Genomic DNA, 17,310 nt, shown 5'->3' on the forward strand with positions numbered 1-17,310 from the left:
GATGCTGCAAGAAATAGGAAAAATTACAGCATGGAGCAGCCCGGGGGAAGGCTGCTCCCAGTTTAATGATGCCTCACTCCAGTTATCAATAGATGGAGTGAGGAGGAGGGGGAGGACAGAGATCTTCCCCCCCGACGGGCGGGAGGAAGCGGCCTGCCTCTGCCACCAGGAAGGCCTGGCTCGAGGTGGCAGAGGAGGTCACCTGCACCACCAACATATCGCCCACCTGCATACAATGCAGGAGGTGCTCCAATGACCTAAGTAGGTCAGCCAAAGTGAGTACACTTATTCATTCCCCTACACTCCGTCTGCCACATCACCGCCCCCACCCCACATCTCCTTCTGCACTGCCAACACTACTCTGTCACATCACCCCTCACACCCACTCAAACCTCATCCTCATCTTACCTGCACTTACTCACCTCACCAGTACTCATCCCGCCACTACCACTCAACTCAATCCTCATACAATCTCATGGCTCTATCTCATACTCACCCTCTCATGCATCTCTTTCACAGTCAGCCTCACTCAACCTGCCACTACCTGTGCTGCAGCCACAGGGCATGCATCACATATGTGCAGTAGGCAGCGTAAGGCAAACGTGTTGTGAGCATGAAGGGGATGCACAAGGGTGTTTGAGGGTTTGTCATGGTTTTTACTTATATTTAATTTCTGAGCAACTCACATGACATATTATATTGTCACCACTACTGCCACGTCTTTGCGAATCTTGTCTGGTTTGTGCAATAATGCCCTTTCCTGAGGATCACTATGAAGACCCACAACTGATGCCACCCATTGTGTCACTGCAGAGTGGGTGTAGGTGTATGTGCATGGCTCTTTTGTGCAGACGTGAGAGACGTCGGCGATGTCCCCGGTGGCACCCTGGAATAATGCGGAGAAGTTGTTGAGGGCAGTGGTGACTTTGACAGCGAAAGGTAAGAAGATGGTGCTCGGGCCAGCCAGGAGCAGCTCGGCATGAAGGAGGCTGCAGATGTCCACGACTACATGTCGAGTGACTCTGAGCCTCCGTGTGCACTGCTGCTCAGAGAGGTCTAGGAAGCTGAGCCTCGGTCTGTGGACCCTGTGGCGAGGGTAGTGCCTTCTGCGACGCATCTCTCTCTGCAGTTGCCCTCCCTCCTGCTGTGCAGGTGGATGTGTCACAGCACTGTGTTGTGGAGCTCCACGTGTCAGAGGTGGACGCTGTGGCCGGCGAGGCTGGTGATGCTGTTCGTCCTCCGAAGAGGTCATGACTGCAGCTACGGCGGCCCCCATCCGGAAGATGTACATTTGAGGGGGTCCGCAAGGTAGGTACCTGTGTCTGGACACCGGGGTAAGTGTGCAGGTTGGTGAATTTTATTGTTAGGTGGAGGGTGGTGGAGGCCAAACTTTGTTCAAAGTGGCAGAGTGGCCTCCTGCAATGAGTGAGGGTCTCCCCCCAGCACCTGTCAAATGGACATTTGCAGCTGCCACAGGCTGATGGCTGCAACACGTCCATTTGAACTGGGAGTCCCAGTTGTTTGTAAAATCCCAACCCTCCTAAAATATCTCATTAATCAGGTCTGTAAACGACCTGAAATACCTAAATAAATACCTTAAGTGGCACCCCGCTGGCTTTAATTGCCGGCGGGAGTCCCACATGCGGGGGCTGCACGTGCATGTGAGCGTGTCAGTCGGAAACCTGGAAGTGGGCGGGTTGGAGCCGGGCTCCTGACCCGCCCCGGGAATCCCCGATTTTCGTGGCCCCCCCGCCAGGATCGCACCCGATCGCGGGTGCTAAAATCGACCCCATTAGCTCTGTTTCTTTCTCCATAGTTGCTGCCTCATTTGCTGTGCTTTTCCAGCATTTTCTGTTTTTTTTTCACACATATGGGCATTGATGAAGCTGCCCTATATCCACATGTACAACAGTGTAGCCTAGGGGCATAACAATAGTACCCCCTTGTGAGCTGAACTGAATATTCATGTCTTTCGTACAGGTCTTTCAATCTCATCAAAGACAGAGTGAGCAAACACTTCATGAGATGAGGATTGATATGAATTAAGAACTTGCTTTATTTCATAGTTAGGTGAACATACTGAACCACAATTATGATTGGACTCACTTTAATTCAAACAATAAAAATGACCTGTTGTCAGAAAGTTCTTACGTAAGGTCTTCGACCTGAAACTTTAACTCTGTTTCTTTCTCCACAGATACTGCCTGACTTGCTGAGCTTCTCCAGCATTTCTGTTTTTAGTTCAGATTTCCAGCATCCACAGTATTTTGCATTTGATTTAATTCAAACACGTTATTTTTGTGCAATAATACAAAATAAGGAATATGCCATGCTCCCCACATCAGTGAGTTGTCTTCCGTGACCTAAACAAGATAATTTCTGACTACTCTCTCCTGCATCCCAACATTCTCATAGCCTTTAGCTGCCTGACTGCCTCACAGCATTCCATTTCAGAAAGCCCGCCTGACTGCCTGTTTATGTTTCTGTTATTTCTTACTGTTCAGAAACAGAAAAGGGATCAAAGACCTATCAGCATAATGGGTGTGAAGTGTTTTTTTGATTGCCGAGAAGGTTCAATTAACTTCTTATTATTTACAGTCTATGGAGAAACACCAGCAACATTAGCTCATCAGCATTTTAATTATCTATCATCTCAGAACCCATTTTCTGGGGGTAATCTTTGTCTTCACCACTTGGGTACAGAATCAGCAGGGTGAATCCAACAACAACTTGCATTTATATAGTACCTTTAACGTAGTAAAACGTCCCAAGGCGCTTCATAGGAGCGTTATCAAACAAAATTTCTCACCGAACCACACAAAGAGATATTAGGACAGATGACAAAAAGCTTGGTCAAAGAGGTAGGTTGTAAGAAGCATCGTAAAGGAGGAGAGGGCAGTAGAGAGATGGAGAGGTTTAGGGAGGAAATTCCAGAGCTTAGGGCCTAGGCAGCTGAAGGCACGGCCGCCAATGGTGGAGTGATTAAAATCGGGGATGCGCAAAAGGCAAGAATTGGAGGAGCGCAGAGATCTCGGAGGGCTGTAGGGCTGGAGGAGGTTACAGAGATAGGGAGAGGCAAGGCCATGGAGGGATTTGAAAACAAAGATGAGAATTTTAAAATCGAGGCATTCCTGCACCGGGAGCCAATGTAGATCAGCGAGCACAGGGGTGATGGGAGAACGGGATTTGGTGCAAGTTAGGATATGGGCAGCAGAGTTTTGGATGAGCTCAAGTTTACGGAGGGTGGAAGATGGGAGGCCAGCAAGGGGACAATTGAAATAGTCCAGTCTGGAGGTAACAAAGGCATGGATGAGGGTTTCAGCAGCAGATGAGCTGAGGCAGGGGAGGAGACGGGCGATATTATGGAGGTGGAAGTAGGCAGTTTTGGTGATGGTGCGGATATGTGGTTGGAAGCTCATCTCTGGGTCAAGTAGGACACCAAGGTCGTGAACGGTCCTGTTCAGCCTCAGACAATATCCAGGGAGAGGGATGGAGTTGGTGGCTAGGGAATGGAGTTTGCAGCGGAGACCAAAGAAAATGACTTTGGTCTTTCCGATATTTAGTTGGAGGAAATTTTTGCTCATGTTGGACAAGCAATGTGACAAATGAGAGACAGTGGAGGGGTCGAGGGAGGCGGTTGTGAGGTAGAATTGGGTGTCATCAGCGTACATGTGGAATCTGACATTGTGTTTTCGGATGGTGTCGCCGGGGGGCAGCATGTAGATGAGAAATAGGAGGGGGCCAAGGAGAGATCCTGGAGGGACTCCAGAGGTAACACTGCAGGTGATTTTCTGGCTACAACGGGATATATAAGAATGGAATCAGGCGAGCGCCGTCCCACCCAGCTGGACAATGGAGGAGAGGCGTTGGAGGAGGATGGTGTGGTCAACTATGTCAAAGGCTGCAGACAGGTCGAGAAGGATGAGGAGGGATAGTTTACCATGGTCACAGTCACATAGGATGTCATTTGTGACTTTGATAAGGGCCGTTTCAGTACTGCAGGGGCAGAAACCCGATTGGAGGTGAGGGTGTGATTGAGCAGATCGGTAACTGCAGAAATGTCGTGGTGAATGGAAGGCCAAAGGCTAGACAGTTGGGAATTTGAAAGTGCCATTGTAAGTGACTTGGGGGACAGTTTTTTTCCAGGGGTAAACACAGAAGGAAGTGGGATTGGGAGGGGGAAGGGGGATGTGGGTGGAGAGGGATACAAGGAAGTGATCAGAGATGGCCTTATCTGTGATTGACACAATGGGATTAGAGAGGCCACGTGAGACGGCAAGGTCGAGGGGTTGGCCGTAAATATGGGTTTATATGGAGGGAAAGATTAAGGGAGGATAGCAGGGCAGTGAGCTCAGAGGAGAGAGAGCATGATGAGTTGAGGTGGATGTTGAAATAACTGAGGATGAGAAGTCGCTCAGTGCAGCAGCTGAGGGAGGAAAGCAGTGAACATATCTCGGTGAGAACGTTCATTATAGAAACCGCCTAATCTTCATTTCCATTGATTTCAGGTTTTCTGTCTTGTCTATGGTCCTGGACATGAACATGGCGGAGATATGACTGCAAGTGATTGATGGGGAATGGAGGATGTGTTCTCGGCGCATGGCTCACCCAGAGGTCTGCAGGGTTCTGGAGGTAGTACCTCAATTGGGGATGATAGTAATGGTTATGCTGGAAAAGGTGAAAATTGTCAACAAACTGGTGGAAGGACAGAATCTGGCCCTCATGAAGAAGTTGACCTAATGATCCTTTTCTATTGCCAGACTCTGAATCTGTCTGAGCTCCACATTGTGTCGTATTGAGGAGAGGGCTGATAGACCTGCTGGGATCTTCTGGGCGCATAATCCTCTTTTCAGGTTGAGAGGGTTGCAGTGACAAGTGATTGTTTCTGGCTCTTTATTGTGAATGTGTGGTTAGCTGTTATAGGAGGTTGGAAGAGAGGTCCTCACCTCCATTCCCAGCTATAGGTTTTGCTGGGAGGGTGGGGCCAGGCCACAATCATAGATTCTCAGTCAGGAAACCAAAATCATGACTTCGATCCATGGGAAAATCATCAGCTTTTGATCCATATTTTTTGTATTTTTCAGTGGTAAATCTCAAAAGATGAAGTGAAGGGGAAAGCACATTAAACTGACGACATGAAAACTGAGATAGGGGATCAGCCATGATCATATTGAATGGCGGAGCAGTCTCGAAGGGCCGAAAGGCCTACTCCTGCTCCTATTTTCTATGTTTCTATGATTTAGTGTAAGGCACTATCGAGAGGAACAGCAAAGGGGTAAATTCCCATGGGCAACTCCTTGGTAGGCTTTTCAATACATCATAAAATTGTGTGTGTGCCGAAAGGAACTTTTTTTTGAAGCTGGGCTACTAAATTCAGCACCTTTGTCCTTCTCAGCAGTGCTTAGAGCTGTGTTTGCTCACCAGTAAGCCATCTTCTGGGCTGTCCTTCTGACTAATCTCTGCTCCTGCTCACTTGCGTTGAGTATTTCACCAAGTACATAAGCAAAATACTGTGGATGCTGGAAATCTGAAGTAAAATCAGAAAATGCTAGAAATACTCAGCAGGTCAGGCAGCATCTGTCGAGAGAGAGAGAGGTTAATGTCTCAGGTTGATGACCTTTTGTCAGGTCATCGACCTGAAACGTTAACTCTGTTTCTCTCTCCACAGATGCTGCCTGACCTGCTGAGTATTTCCAGCATTTTCTGTTTTTATTTCACCAAGTACATAGATGTATTTAAGGGAAAGCTAGATAGGTATATGAGGGAGAAAGGAAATGGAAGGATATGGTGATAGGGTGAGATGAAGTAAGGTGGGAGGAGGTTCATGTGGAGCATAAACACTGACATAGACCTGTTGGGCCAAATGGCCTGTTCCTATGCTGTAAATTCTATGTGAGTGCTGACCCTTTTAACTCACTATCTAATGGAGGGATGGAGCACGTGACGGTGCTTCTTTCTGGAAGATTGTCCTCCTCCGAATCCTCTTCCATGCGGTCCAGGTACAGAGGAGGACCTAGAGAAAGGGGAAAGGGGCAATAGACAAGAGTTAGCATGGCACTGACAGGCTAGACAGTAGCACAGGACAGGTTTTACTATGCAGCATTAAGTTGTCAAGCTGCTTGAATATGTGATTGCTTGAGGTCAGTGGAAGAGAACATATAATAGGCAGACACTCTACTCAGTGTTGCTCCCAGCCACACAACTCCAATGTTCTTTGCTTTGGATGGCCCTATTATCTCCAGGGCTGCCTCCTCCATCTCTGAGAGGACCTGATGCTAGCTGGTCCTCCCCTGGTCTTGCTCCTCTCCCTTACATTATGAGCCATTTTCTTCTGCAGAAAGAGAGGGACGGAGTTAATGAGTAGTTGTTGAAAAGAGATATCCATATGTGTGAGGCTTCTTCATATAGTGTGTATGCTGAGAGGGAGACGAAGCAAGTTGCAAGCAAGATGGGGAAGTGTTCATTGTAAAGAATGTCGCTGGACTGTGAAGTGAGAGAGCAATCATCAGAAGAAATCATTGTTTGGCATTTGCTACCAAGTGAGAACAGAATGCTGTTAGTGCCTGTTGTGAAGGCAGCAAGCAAGAGGTGAGTGTGTGATTGGAATGAGAAGGAGAAGTGGTATAGTGTCCCCTTGTGATTGGCGGAGAAGGATGCAATGCTGGGGAGTAAAGTGTTTAGAGTGATGTGGGGTGGGGTAAGTACTGTTAACAGGTGTGATGTAGAGAAATGAAGATACAAAGAGCTGTAATCACCTTTGCTGCCCTTGTCAGGTCATTGAAGCATTTCCTTCATTGAATCCAGGACTACCTCTGCTGCCTCTTTCCAGGCCTGCTGCGAGTTATTTTGTGGCAGTTTCTTTCCACCAGGAAACAAGACATCCCTTTATGCCCCACCTCTTCAATGAGGACCTCACTGACAGTGTCGGAGAAGCTGGGGGTTTGCTTCCTGACTCATTTTCAATATTAAGAGTCTTCCAGCAAACCCACAGACAAATTTTAGTCATATGATTGCAGCCTTCCTTTAAGAGATGCATTCACACTTTAAATAGCCATCAGGACACCCACAGGAAATCCCATCTTACTAGTGGATGGACTGCCCCTCACCAATGCGAGCAAGTGAGCAATCAAATGTTAATGAGGCCCAATGGTTAAAATCATACAAACCTCACACTGATGACATTGGGCTGACATGCTGTCTGCCTCAACCCCTGGGCTGACATGCTGTCTGCCTCAACCCCTGTCTGTCCGAAAAAATTGCCAGTTAAAATTCTCCCTTTTATTTATTGTGGTAACATAACAAAATCCACCAAATAATTTTTAAAAATTTTCCTTCTTTAATCAGAAGCCCCATTCTTCCACTGAATTCAAGCTATTTAGCATGACACTTGAAGTGGACTTTAAGTGGAATCTGCAGCTTGATTGACTTGGATTATTTAGCATTGAAAGAGGTCCCGAGAGTACTGTCTTTGCTCATTTCAGTACTTAAAATAAACATTCACTTCTCTATTTGTTTGAAATTGACTGTCTCCAATTTTTCAGTCACAGGGTGATGACATCATTATATATTTTCCACTATCATTTATTCCAAAATTTCACATCATGAACATTAGAAGGTTCTGATTGAAATGAAATCCTACTTTTACTTATAAAAAAAAGTCCGTTTATATTTTATGAACTTTCAGAGAAGTATAACATTTTGAAAATATCACTTAATGTAGTTGCACAGCATTATTATAATTCTAATTGACTGAAATAAATATTTTATTAAAACTAGTCTACAAATATATAGAACAAGACCATTCAAGGTTTGATTCACAGCCTGCATGAAGTTATGTAAGGAGTCGCACACTTCTCAGTGACGCTAGTCGCACAACACCAGGTGACGAAGGAGCAAAGCTCCGAAAGCTTGTGATTTCAAATAAAGCTGTTGGACTATAACCTGGTGTTGTGCGACTCCTTACATTTGTCCACCCCAGTCCATCACCGGCATCTCCACATTATGCATGGAGTTAATCATAGGCAGTGTCACCACCCCTGGGCTAGTGAATCCAAGGGATTCCACTTCTCAGTGACGCTAGTCTTGGAAAGGTAAGTACAGATCTATGAGTCGTATAGACTACATAGAAGCTACTAACATGGCAGAAAGTTGCACCTATTTAGGATCAAATCTTCCTGGATTTTTCTCTTTGCTCAATTTAAAATACTAGTTTCAATTTACAACTAATTAATTTTAAATTGAATCAGTAGCCATTATTTCTGGGTCAGAGAAGAGAAAAACAAAGCATACCAAGAGAAAAGGTGAACCAAAAATACAGATACTATTTTGAATGTAAATATAACCGGAGAAAATGTAGCTGAGATTCAGTTGGAAAAAAATAGAGGAGAAGAATATAAATAAAGACTCATTTTTGTAGTTAGAATTTTAAAATTAGACGCATAGTATCATAGAATGTTACAGCACAGAACGAGGCCATTTGGCTCCTCGTGCTTGTGCTGGCTTTTCGAAAGATCTAACCAATTAGGCCCACTCCTCTGCTCTTCCCCATAGCCTTGTAAATTTTTCCCTTCAAGTATCTATCCAATTGCCTTTTGAAAATTACTATTGAATCTGTTTCCACCACCCTTTCAGGCAGCGTATTCCAGATTATAACAACTCACTGGATAAAAAAATGTTTCCTCATGTCGCCTCTGGTTCTTTTGCCGATCACCTTAAATCTGTGTCCTCTGGTCACCGACCCTTTTGCCACTGGGAACAGTTTCTCCTTATTTACTCTATCATAACCATTCATGATTTTGAACACCACTATCAAGTCTCCTCTTAACCATCTCTGCTCTAAGGAGAACAACCCCAGTTTCTACAGTCTCTCCACATAACTGGAATCCCTCATCCCTGGTACCATTCTAGTTAATCTCTTCTGCACCCTCTCTAAGGCCTTGACATCATTCCTAAAGTGTGGTGCCCAGAATTGAACACAATACTCTAGCTGAGACCTAACCGGTGTTTTATAAAGGTTTAGCATAGTTTCCTTGCTTATGTATTCTATACCTCTATTAATAAAGCCTAGGATCTCATATGCTTTTTTTAACAGCCTTCTCAACTTGTCCTGTTGCCTTTAAAGATTTGTGTACATATACTCCCAGGTCTCTCTGTTCCTGTACCCCCTTTAAAATTGTACCCTTTAGTTTATATTACCTCTCCTCGTTCTTCCTTCCAAAATGTATCACTTCACATTTCTCTGTGTTAAATTTCATCTGACATGTGTCTGCCCATTTCACCAATCTGTTTATATCCTCCTGAAGTCTGTTACTATTCTCCACATTGTATACTACATTTCCAAGTTTCGTGTCATTTGCAAACTTTGAAATTATACCCTGTATACCTAAGTCCAGATCATTAATATATATCAAAAAGAGCAGTGGTCCTAATATCAACCCCTGGGGATATCACTGTATACTTCCCTCTAGTCTGAAAAACAACCGTTCACCATTACTCTCTGCTTTCTGTCCCCTAGCCAATTTTGTATCCATGCTGCCACTGTCCCTTTAATCCCATGGGCTTTAATTTTGCTAACAAGTCACTATGTGGTATTTTATCAAATGCCATTTGAAAGTCCATATACACAACATCAACCGCACTACCCTCATCAACTCCCTCCATTACATCATCAGTGAACTCAATCAAGTTAGCCAAACATGAGCAGTTTGCTTTATTGTCCAAAATGCATCTTCAAGTTTTACTCATTTATTTCAATTAAACAAAAAGAAAAACAGTCCCTTAGTTCTGGATAGTCAGTTAGTAAGAATTGTATGAGGAAAGTAATTCAAATAGAAAAAAAATTAGACTAATAATAACATGCATCATAACCAGTTTTGCATCCTTTGCTACAATCCCAGGTCACCATTGACTAAGTTAAATAACACTATTTGGCAGTTTTTACACTGTTTGTTCCGAGTAAAGAAAACATTCCGGAAAAGTCTTATGACTCCAAGTAATACTTTCAGATGTGAAAATAAATGCAATACATTTTGATTCCGACATCTACAATAAATTTAGAACCTGAGCTGTCTATTCCTGCAAATGACGTTGATACCATGCTTTTTAATCCAAGCTTCCCTGACAGGTCATTGTGATTGACAGCTTCGGGAACATACAGCACTTCCTGAAGGAAACCAGACTATAAAAGTAGAACAAGCCCATGACATCCTGAAACACATGGCAGTATTTTTTAATACCAACACAATGGAATGAATTGTGATTGAATATCTGGGAATCGCATTCCTGTAGCCAGAAAGTCTAATTTCCTTAATTGGTATTAAGTGCATTAAATGAAAGAGGAAAAAAGCCTGGTAGTTCCGCTGTTTGACATGTGGCATCTATTTAGCCTGCTAATTTATAGATTTTACGCAACTGAACTGACGAGGGTGTGATTTTATTAATAAAGCAAACAAGCACCACCCTGTTAAATCATTAGCCAGTCAGGAGCTTAATGAAAAGCAGCTGTCAGACTCTACTTGATGTGCAAGGCTGCAAATTCTTTTGTACAATCACATTAAAAATATGCTTTGCAGTTCTTCACTTTCTATACTATTAAACATTTTCAGTAAACAAACACAAGCTATTCTGCCTTTTTTCTCAATTAAAGTGAAATTTTCAGTACGAACAAGTGTTTTATTTTATTTAGCTGTAATGTACAATTCAATGAGTACTGCACAGTAATGTCACAATAAATATGATGTGTTTGATTACAATAAATCATTTTGATGTAGTAATACCTAGATAGTGCAGAGCCCAAGTACTTTGAGACAGTCCCTTGGAGGAGATCAGATTCCGTTTGGCTTTGCATTGGCATCTGGCTTTAAATTGGCATCTAAATCCAAAGTGAACTTGCTGATTTTGTGTTAGTGTGCACCCGAAACTGCTTGGCATTAAAGCGAGTATATGCAGTATAACTACAGCTTCCGGAACACAAGGAGAAGTATTATCATTCAGTCCAATGAGCCCATTGTAATCATTTTTAAATAACTAAAATAAAATGTAAAATACAATTTCATGAGGTTCAAAATATTATGTTTTCTTATTTTCTCCACATTAAACATCATATTTGAATTTGTAATAGGCCACAGGTGGCTGAAAGACTAATGGCTTCCAGCTGCACAAAAAGTTTCTTTCACTGATTTTATAAATGAACTCCTGTAGTTCCTTAAAATGTTTCTTTTCTACAGCTTCAAAAAAAAGTAGATTCCATTTTGTCGTGATAATGGAGCAAGGAGACGGCCTGATATTAACTTGGAGTTGGAGAGAGACCGGAGGGGGGGGAGAGGGGGTGGGGTTTGCAGACAGGAAACCCGGAAGTAAGGGTTTCCCGGAGGTCCTACCGAATTTAACGGTAGGACCTGCTTTAAAATTTATCAAAAGGTTTCCCATCCGATAGCCAGCTTGATTGACAGGCTGGCTGCACATTGGGTGGGAAAGCAGCCGGGGAGCAGATGCCAGGAGGGAGATCGCTACAAGCAGATGCTAGAGGGCTGGAATGTGGGTAAATGTTTATAATTATATTAGTGTAGTTAGGGGTTGAGATAGGACATTGGGGGTTCTCTCGGATATCAGGAGGGGTCTCGGACATCGGGGGGGTTCTCGGACATCGGGGGGGGGTTCTCTGACATTAGGGGGTCTCGGACATTGGTGGGGTCTTGGACATCAGGGAGGCTTCAGACATCGGAGTGGTCTTGGACATAGTTGGGGGGGGGGGGGGTGGCTGATCGAGAGGGGTCCAATCGCGGCAGGTAAGCTTGTTGGGCCTGGAGGAAACACTCCTGCTCCTCCTCCTCCCGGCCCACAAGCAGTGCAATAAAGGCACTCAACACGTTTTCACTAATTAGCCAATTTTGTATCCACGCTGCCACTGTCCCTTTAATTCCATGGGCTCTAATTTTGCTAACAAGTTTATTATGCTTTTTGAAAATCCATATACACATCAAGTTAGTCAAACACAATTTTCTTTTAGTTATCTATGCTAACTTTCATTTATTGACCCATATTTTTCCAAGTGCCAATTAATTTTGTCCCAGATTATTGTCTCTACAAGTTTCCCCACTACCAGTGTTAGGCTGACTGGCCTGTAATTGCCGGGTTTATCCCTCTCCCCTTTTTTGAACCAACGTGGAACATTTGCAATCGTCCAGTCCTCAGGCACTGCCCCATATCTAAGGAGGATTGGAAGATTGTGGCCAGAGCCTCTGCAATTTCTACCCTTACTTCCCTCAGTAACCTAGAATGTATCCAATCCAGACCGGGTGACTTTTCTACTTTGAGTACTGCCTATCTTTTAAGTACCTCCTCTTTATCTATTTTTATCCTATCTAATATCACTACTACTTCCTCCTTTACTGCTACAATGGCAGCATCCTCTTCTCTAGTGAAGACAGATGTGAAGTATTCATTTAGTACCTCAGCCATGCCCTCTGCCTCCACAAGATGATCTTTTTGGTCCCTAATCGGCTCCACCCTTCCTTTGACTATACTTTTACTATGTATATGTTTATAAAAGACTTTTGAGTTCCCTTTTATGTTAGCTGCTAATTTATTCTCATATTCTCTCTTTGCTCTTCTTATTCCCTTTTTATACCTCCTCTGTAATTCTTGTATTTAGCTTGGTTCTCTACTGTATTATGAACCTTACATTTGTCATAAACCTCCTTTTTCTGTTTCATTTTAATCTCTATACCTTTAGTCATCCAGGGAGCTCTAGCTTTGGATGCCCTTCCTTTCCCCCCTCAAGGGAATGTGTCTACTCTGTACCTGAACCATCTCCTCTTTGAAGGCCTCTCATTGCTCATTTACTGTTTTACCTGCCAATCTTTGATTCCAATCCACCAGGGCAAGATCCCTTTTTACTCACAGAAATTAACCCTCCTCCAGTTAAGTATTTTTACACTTGATTTTTCCTTGTCCTTTTCCATAACTATTCTAAACCTAATGATATTAGATTCACAAATGCTCCCCCACTGAAACATGCTCCTCCTGCCCCACTTCATTCCCCAGAACTAGATTCAGCATACTTTCCTTCCTCTTTTGGCTGGAAACAGACTGATCTAGAACATTCTCTTGTACACATTTCAGGAATTCCTCCCTCTCTTTGCTCTTTACACTGTTACTATCCCAGTCTATGTTGGGATAATTGAAGTCCGTCATTATCCCTACTCTATATTTCTTGCATCTTTCTGTAATTCCTGCAAATTTGCTCCTCTATCTCCTTCCCACTAGTTGGTGGCCTATAGTATACACCCAGTAGCGTAATAGCTCATCTATTGTTCCTTAATTCGAACCAAATAGATTCTGTCTTTGGCCCCTCAACTACATCATCCCTTTCCAGTGCTATAATAGTTTCTTTGGTCAATATTGCCACCCCCTCCTTTCTTTCCTTTCCTATCTTTCCTGATATGAATATCAAGTACCCAATCCTCCCCTTCTTTTAGCCAGGTCTCTGTTATTGCCACAATACCATAGGCCCATGTGGCGACTTGTACCTGCAGCTCACCAACCTTATTTACCATGCTACGTGCATTTACGCACATGCACTCCAAACTCATCTTAGACTGCTTTACATTTGCCCCTGTTTGATCCCTCCTATTTCTGAACTATTCTTTAATCTAGTTCTATTTGTCTCTCTCAGATCTCTTGTTTCTCCTTTCTAATGTTTCATTCTGGTGCCCATCCCCTTGCCAAATTAGGTTAAACCATCCCTCACAGCTCTAGCTTACCGCACCATGAGGATATTGGTCCCTTCTCTTTTGAGGTGCAACCCGTCCAGCTTGTACAGGTTTCTCCTGCCCCAGAAATGGTCCCAATGCCCCAGGAATCTGAAGCCCTCCCTCCTGCACCATTTCTCCAGCCTCGCATTAACCTGTCTTTTCCTACTAATTCTGTACTCATTAGTGTGAGGCACAGAGAGTAATCCAAAGATTACTACCTTTGAAGTCCTGCTTTTTAACTTCCTCCCTAGCTCCTGAAACTCTGACTGCAGGACCTTGACCCTTTTCCTTCCTATATTATTGGTTCCCATATGGATCACGACCTCTGGCTGTTCTCCTTCCCCCCTTAAAATGTTCTGCACCCTCTCAGTGATGTCCTTTATGCTGGAACCAGGGAGGCAACACACCATTCGGGACTCATAACTGCGGTTGCAGAAATGCCTGTCAATCCCGCTGACTAATAAATCCCCTAAAACAACTGCATTGCTCAACTTTCTTGAACCCCCCCACTGTGCAGTTGAGTCTCCCATGGTGCCGTGGATTTGCTCCTGACTGCACTCCCCTGAGGTGTCATCACCCTCACTGGTTTTCAATACTGAATACCGGTTTGTGAGTGCCACACTCCCAGGAGATTCCTGCACTGCCTGTCTGTTCCTTCTAGTCTGCCTGGTGGTCACCCACACCCTCTCCTCCTGAACTCATTGTAGCTGTGGGGTGACCACCTCCTGAAACGTGCTATCCACGAAACTCTCAGCTTCCTGTATGCACTGTAGTGACGCCAGCTGCACCTCAAGCTCGTAAACTCTGAGCTCGAACTTGAGCAGTTGGCGGCACTTCCTGCACATGTGGTTTTCCAGGACACACAGTGTTCTGGAGTTCCCACATGACACAGGATGTGCATGAGATGTGACCCAGCTGTCCCGCCATGTTAGCTAAAAGTTATTTAAAACTGTTTTTTTTTAGCTTTATGGCTATTTAACTATTTAGTTAACACTAAAACACTAAAAGTCTAATCACTAAAAAAAACACTAACCACTACTAAAAACACTTACCAATCAACTAAATACTTGCACTAACTTAACACTAACCACCAAAAACACTAACCAATATACTAAATACTTATCTGTAACTTACCCCCGCTGCTCCTGCTTGTGTTGTGACGTCACTTCTTGCTTTTTGTGTCTGTTTCTTTTTCACTGATCATGCCATGTTATGGTCTCTCTCAGGTCCTGCTCTCACTCCGATTTATGGTCTCTTTCAGGTCCCACTCTCGCTCCGATTTATGGTCTCCCTCAGGTCCCGCTCTCGCACCGCTTTATGGTCTCTCTCAGGTCCCGGTCTCACAACAGTTTATCCTTCTTCTGGGAGAGGCAAAAATGCAGAGAGAAACAAATTAAGGCCAGTTTAGAAAGAATTCTGGGGACATTCCTTTCAGACTCCCTAAAGCAATCAAGCGAGCTCCAGCGACCAAAAACTCATCAATGCCACTGTTCCCAACTATCCCACAATTTAACCTCTTCACTGGAAATGTCCTCCTCTCTTGGAGGGTCCATTTTGACTTTTGGAATCCCAACAGGTGAAGCGTGCTGGCGTACACACGGCAAAGATTCAGCCATGATCCTGAGGCACCGGCCTCATCTACATTGGGCCAATGAGTGTAGGGTGATAAACATGCATCATAATTAAGTCTGGTCCTCTGGATTAAGGCTGGTCAATATCGAAACGCCTTAGCTGCCATCAAGGTAAGTGCTGGTGGGGGGGGGGGACGGCGGGGGGTTGCCATCGTGGAGGGATGGGTGTCCCAGAGTGGCAGTGGTCCAGATTATTTTTCTGAGACCTGGAGGAGCACTCCTGCTTCTCCAGGACCCACAAAAATATCAAACTTACCTTGGCTGGGCCTCTTCAGCTCTAACATGTGAAATGATCAGAGTGTGCATGGTGCACACTGTGACCATTTCACACCTAAAATGGCAATCGGGATCCTAGCACCCCAATTTGCATTTGATATGGGCCTACTGCCTGAAACAGGCAGGCACTTTAGGTGCCCAGCCATAGGCCTCTTTCAAAATGGTGCCACCGCAATGTCATTGTTAACGGGCGGAAAGGTAACTAAGCCTGAAAGGGCGGTGGAAGCAGATTCAATAATAACTTTCAAAAGGGAATTGAATATATACTTGAAGGGGAAAAAATTGCAGGGCTATGGGGAAAGAGCAGGGGAGTGGTACTAATTGGATAGCTCTTTCAAGGACCCGGCACAGGCATGATGGGCCGAATGGCCTCCTTCTGTGCTGTAAGATTCTATAATTCTATGATTCTATAAGCCCATTTTGAGGCCGCTGGCAAAACAAGTTAAAAAATCGATCCAAGGAGCTTGTCCAGCTCCATTTTAGGAAAGTGCAGGGTATCCATACTCATTGCACATTGATTAAATATACACAAAACATTTAGTATTCATTTACACAAAATATGTTTTAACAGGAGAAAATGACTTGCATGTTTAATTGGGCGTTTCAGCTTTGAGTAGTATTTTTCTACTGATCTAGATATAGCATTAGATTGACCTGTTTTAGTAACCACGGTTGATGGTAATGTTCTGAATTCAGTCAATTCATTATTTAACCAGAGAGTAAATGCCGAAATGCTAAGCATTAAACCCAAAGCAATAAAAAATGGTGTGGCTGAATGTTCGGTGCTTGCATTATACATTACAACTCATTGTAAGCGCGGATATGACCAAATTTACTGTGTAGTTATTGAACTGGTCTTCATATTTTTTAAATTCGTGCATGTTTAATCTGGGTAAACATTATAAAAAGTTGCACTTAAAAAAAATTAATTAATATGCGCTGCCCCTGGTTTGGTATCGCAGTTAATTTCTCTCTAGGTGGAAATGTAGGGACAAACGGGCACACAGAAAGCCCCAAATTGCAAAATGTAAATATATTTATCGTTTAAAAAATCTCAAGTCTGTGATTTGACAATTAGCCATTGACGGAACATCTGCATTCACTTTGAAGATAATCTCAAACAGATGCACTTTCGTGTTCTCCTTTCATTTACTCGGCCGCAAAGAAATCTGTAGAAATTAATTTTAAAACGGTGAATGGCTATTTAGCCACAAACCTGAGTGGTCAGACAAAAGATAAGTTAATAAGTTAATAACTTATGCAGTATGCGGGACTGCACGCATTGTAACATCTCTAGAACAGGCTACTGACACATCAAGTATTTCTGTTGGTTATACTCTCACTTTTATTTTAAATCACCTTTCGTTGGGTTCATCAGTTACAGGAATTTTGCAACATTAACGGCTTCATATTAAAATTGGCATAGTATCACCCCATACATGTATGAATGACACCAACACCATTAATCCGAAAATAAAAACCAACGCGTGTTAGTCAGTTAATCGAAGGTTGTGTCTATGGTCAGTGTGTGTCTCTCTCCCCTAGAGGGCAGTCGGGACGTTTGCAAAGAAGTCATTCTCACTTCATCCACCACTGCAGCACTTTCCTCTCGGTGAAGAGTATTCAGGACTTCATTGTTGACAAAGTGA

This window comes from Heptranchias perlo, chromosome 1 (assembly GCF_035084215.1).
Source record: "Heptranchias perlo isolate sHepPer1 chromosome 1, sHepPer1.hap1, whole genome shotgun sequence".
NCBI lineage: Eukaryota > Metazoa > Chordata > Chondrichthyes > Hexanchiformes > Hexanchidae > Heptranchias > Heptranchias perlo.